Raw genomic sequence first — 5587 nt, forward strand, 5'->3', positions numbered from 1 at the left:
AAACATACCCCTATCTGCAAGGACGACGAGGTGCAGGTCAACTGCAACCTTCTCCTTCGGAGCTACGACACAAGTACAACGTACGGTCCATCACTATCCGCAAGGACGACGAGGTGCAGGTCGACTGCAACCTTCTCCTTCGGAGCTACGGTACAAGTACAACGTACGCTCCATCCCTATCCGCAAGGACGACGAGGTGCAGGTCGACTGCAACCTTTTCCTTCGGAGCTACAACACAAGTTCAATGTGCGCTCCATCCCTATCTGCAAGGACGACGAAGCGCAGGTCGACTGGAGCCACCACTTCAGAGCTGCATCTCCAGCACAAAGACTATTCCGAGCAGTGAGCAAAGTCCATTCGAAGGCAAACACAAGCACATTCAGAGATAAACCAAATTTGGATAAATCCTAAAAGTTCCAAGCAGCAAATCAAAAGTATTCGGGCATCAAGCCCGAAGGAGTTCAACGGTTACAGCAATCACTCGGCATTCCGAGGCAAATTTAAAGCAGATTCAAGTTTCATAAGTTTGTTCACTCGGCTGGAGGAGGGCTGGCAGGCTCCACGAATGAGTCCAGGTCGATCCCATCAGCGATCCGAGTGGCGGCAGCAATGAAAGTCTCCATGAAGGACTGGAAATCATGCTTTTTGGTGTTAGCGACTTTGATCGCAGCCAGCTTGTCTTCACGAGCCTCCTTGCAATGGACTCGCACCAAGGATAGCGCCACGTCAGCACCACACCGGGCGGAGGATTTCTTCCATTCTTGCACTCGGTCAGGGATCTCGTTCAGTCGAGCCATCAGGGATTCCAGGTCATTTTGAAGCGTCGCCCTCGGCCAAAGCGATGAGTCGATTCGAGAGACTACCTCCTTCAGGCACACGAGGTAGCTTGTGGCGCTGGCGATATGGGACTCCAGTCGGAGCACGTTCATTACAGTTTCGTCACAGACTAGAGAAGTGATAGGGTCCAGACCCGTCTCGACCCTTCCAGTTTCCTCGTCGAAGTCTTGGCAGAATTATGCAGCCAAAAATTAGTGAATCGACCGAGCAAGATCTGATCGCAAGCATCAACACAGTCGGTTTAAAAGAAATACCTTCCAGCGTGAGATAGAGCTTCTTGGCAAGAGTCCTTAGATAATCTTCCATGTCATTCCTCTTGCGGATCGCAGACTCCAACTTTTCATTCAGGACAACCTTATCCTTCTTCAGACTGGTCACTTCGCGGTTAGCTTCATTAAGACAAGATTTCAGTTTGTTCACCTCCCCTTCCAGCGTTCCGATTGAAGCAAGCTTCTGGTCTGCGAGAGCAGTTTTATCTTGGGCTGCTTTTTGCGCGGCGGCGAGGTCCGAGTCCTTCTTCTCCAGAGCCAACTTCATTTTCTCTACAAAAGAAGCAATCGAATCAAATAAGAGATCAAAGAAATATATTGAAAGTCAGTCGACAGTCAGTCACCTTCCATACCAGCGGCTTCACCTTGAGTTTTCTTCAGATTCAGCTGGGCCAATTCCAAGTCGAGGTTGAGTTGCCTCTACTTCTCCTCAAGTTCAGCAAACTTGGAAATAAGAGTACAAGACTTCTGCAGAAGGCAAAAGACGGATTAGTCGATAAGATCAAAGGTTGTTTACTTCCGAGTGAATAAAACCTAAAGAAGTTCGCTTAGACCCCAGCCGACTGCACACAGTCGACTGCTGTCTCAGGGGCCACACCCAACGGGTGCACTTGGCGTGCCCCCGCTGACTAAGATCCAACTCGACCGGTCCGCCCGGACCAAGTAAAAAAAAGCTATTCAGACCACAGTCGACTGCCAGCAGTCGACTGCGGTCTCGGGGACTACACCCAGTGGGTGCACTTGGCGTGCTCCCACCGGTTCAGATCCTACTCGACCGGTCCGCCTGAGTCGAGTGTAAGAAAAGAAAAAGAAAGGAAAGTAGAACTCAGACCCCAGTCGACTGCTAGCAGTCGACCGCGGTCTCGGGGACTACACCCAGTGGGTGCACTTAGCGTGCCCCCACCGGTTCAGATCCCAGTCGCCCAGACCGAGTGTAAGAACGAAACTACCAAAAACAACAAAACACCCAGTGGGTGCTCTAATTCGACACAAACAATAGGAGATTGTGTAGAAGAAGATTTTTTCGGGTAACATATCCTCATAGAGCAAAAGCAGTCAGAAAGTCTACTCACATGGACATTGGCCCGAAGAGCAGCGCTGGCGTCGTAGGCAGCCTGGCTGTTCTCATGCACCATCTTCACCCACTCCATCATCATGTCAGCCTGTCGGATGGCTTCCGCAGCCGCTTCCGATTGGTTGTCCGGGACGGGATAGCTGGTGAAAAAGTGAGCAGACGACCCAGGTGTGGCGGCTTGGAGCTTTGTGGCGTGGAGTTGGACGAATGAAGGAATCACAGGTGCAGTCGATGGTGTGGGCTGCTCGCTCGACAAGGGTGTAGTGAAGGTCATAGAGGCCCTGTCCGCGTCTTCAGGTTGACGGACGGGAGGTGTTGTAGTTGGTTCTTGCCGAGACATCCTGCCAGCTGCTACCTTCTTGCTCTTCCTGGGCTAAGAGCCACATCTTCATCATCATATGTAAGATCGATGACGTTGGGTGGAGCTGCAAGGTAGATCATTCAACCCCAAGTGAACCGCTAGAACGCAATCGACCAAGGAATCAAGAACAAAATCACAAGAGTTTATACCTGGGTTGGAGGTAACCGCATCTTCCATCTCCTCGTCCCGGTACTGGAGAGAAGAGGTTCCTGACGTAGCAGCACTGCAAAGACCCGCATTCATTCAGTTACATCCGGTTAATCGAGTCAACAAAAAGGACAAGCCAGATGATTACCCGGAGATAGTAGGGACGGTCACTTTGATCCTGGGCAAAGCCTTTGGCAGTTTGGAGGAGGTGGCTTTTGGCGCTGGAGGCGGCACGACTTTGGACTGCTTTGGAGCCTTCTCAGTCGGCGTTGGGGAAGACGTCCTGGGACGCTTCGAAGACTGTCCAATCGGCGCGGCCACCAGGTCCGGAGCGCTTGCCGGGTCGTGAGCATGTTTGGATCTCCTCTCCCTGCGAGGAGGCGAGTCGAATTTTGCGTCATCAGTCGTTTCGTCGCTCTCCTCGTCCTCCTTGGCATCCGAGTGCCCTTCGCTGCTCTCGCCCCCGCTCGCCTCTTCCTCGACGTCTTGCTCCTGCACTCCGTTGGGCATTGAGTACATGTCGATGAGGGCCTGAAAAGACAACGATCAAAAGAAATTCAGTCGACCATCAACAAGATGTCACACTGTGAATCGGAAAGATACTTGATAAAACAGAATCATACCTGCTCCGGCTGATGCGAGTGGTCGAATGGAATCACCCTCCTAGACCCCCGAGGGTTGTCTTTGTTGCTAGTGATCCCCATCGGCCACTTCTCCAAGGTGTCCTCACTGACGTCCTCTGGGTGGATCTGAGTGGAATCCTCGAGCCTAGAGTACATCCACATCGGATGATCGCGTGCCTGAAGCGGTTGGATGCGTCGACCGAGAAAGACCTCCAGCAGGTCCATCCCGGTCACCCCATCGCGGACAAGTTGGACGACCCGCTTGACCTGCGCCTTCTCTTCTGGAACCACCTTCAGGGGGGTGGGCTTCCCCACTCGAGCCAAAGAAAAGGGAGGAAGCCCGGTCGACTGACCCGGGGTCGGCTGATCCTTGCAGTCGAACCAAATCGACTGTCAGCCCCGGACCGAGTCAGGAAGGATCATGGCTGGGAAGGTACTCTTGCTCCTCATCTGGATCCCCAGACCCCCGCACGTCTGGATCACTTGTGTCCTCTCGTCACTCGGATTGGCCTTTTTGACCAACTGGGAGCGGCAGGTGAAGATGTGTTTGAAAAGACCCCAGTGCAGTCGACAGCCCAAGAAATTTTCACACATCAGGAAAGCAGCCAGATAGACTATGGTTTTTGGAGTGAAATGGTGGAGCTGAGCCCCAAAGAAGTTCAAAACCCCCCAGAAGAAAGGATGGGGAGGCAGTGAGAATCCACGATCTACGTGGGCGGCGAGGAGAACACACTCACCCTCCCTTGGCTGTGGCTCGGTCTCGTTCCCCGGGAGCCGTGCCAACTTGTGGGGGATCAGTCCCCCCTCCACCAGGTCGTCGAGGTCGTCCTGGGTGATTGTCGAGCGGATCCAGTTGCCCTGGATCCAGCCCGGCGGCAGGCCGGATCTCAACGAGGATCCACCCCGGCTGGTCCGCTTGCCCTTCGCCTTCGCGATTGCCTTCTTCGCGTGTTCCAGCGCCACCGTCCTCTCTTTCCCCATGGCGGCGGGTCGAGTTCGAGCAAGGGTCCGGCGACGGGAGCGGAAGCGAGCGTGGCAGAGAGATCGGGGGAAGAAGAGAGAATGGGAGCGCATGGGGCAGAGGCCTGGTCCAGTGCCTTTTATAAGGTCGTCCCCCGAGTGACTGGCTGGTAGACCCAGACGATCTAAACAAATCCTGCAACAGTCGCGTGCGCAGTACATGGCGAAAAAGGTGGCTTGGGGATCGAGGAGACTTGCCTAATCCGTCCCGATAACCACGGTTCTGCCCGTCTGGCGCGCTTCCCAAAATTCAAATCCCGTGAAATCCGTGGAGAGCAGAGCAACTTGCCAGACTGGAGACAAACATCCTCGACATTATCATTCAGAATTCTATCATGAAAATTCACTCGACAAAAACCAAGAATGGACCAAGGCGACTGAGAAAGGAGTCGACGTCGTCCCCTCAACTCACTGTTCCGGAACAAGATATACTCATAGCACAAAGAATGGGTCGGAAGTGTTCCCAACTCCTTCCTCACTCAAACCCTGATCCATTCGGGGGCTAATGATGAAGCTATGTACCTAGGGTAGGGTCATGGATCTGTCCAACATACCCTCCCCAAGGACATCTCTACAAAGAATCAGAAGCAGTCGAAGAGAAACCATCATCCACTCGACCATGAAGATGTGCTCACTCGACCACCTTGAAGACACTCGACCACCAGAAGATGAGAAACCTTCCACTCTGCAATGGTCAGGGTTTAAACCATAGCTTTATGAGCATTTACAACACTTTACTTCAAACGTTACTAGTATCGCTCCTCCTTTATGGGCATTGAACCCTGTGTAACGGAGGGGAGCTGGGGTCCTGGCGCACTCTATATAAGCCACCCCCTCCTCTGGGACAGGGGTTCGCACTTTCTGTAATTCACACGCATATATTCAGTCGGCCGCCTCCGGGCTCCAAGACGTAAGGCTGTTACTTCCTCCGAGAAGGGCCTGAACTCGTAAAACCTGTGCGTACAACTCCTCCATAGCTAGGGTTTTGCCTCTACATTCCTACCCCCTATTCTACTGTCAGTCTTAGAACCACGACATTTGGCGCCCACCGTGGGGCAGGTGTCTTAGCGACTTGTTGGAGAAGTTGCAATTTTTCCGATCCCCTTCATCATGGTTCCAAGCGGAGGTTTGGCTGAGGGCCGCGAGATCTGTCTCGGCGCGCTCGTGTTCGTCGCCGACGACTCCGCTTGGCTTCAGGAGGCTCCACTCGACACTGACACGCTCCCCGCCCGCGGGGCGACACACTTTCGCGCAT

This window comes from Triticum dicoccoides, chromosome 6A, assembly GCF_002162155.2.
Source record: "Triticum dicoccoides isolate Atlit2015 ecotype Zavitan chromosome 6A, WEW_v2.0, whole genome shotgun sequence".
Classification (NCBI taxonomy): Eukaryota; Viridiplantae; Streptophyta; class Magnoliopsida; order Poales; family Poaceae; genus Triticum; species Triticum dicoccoides.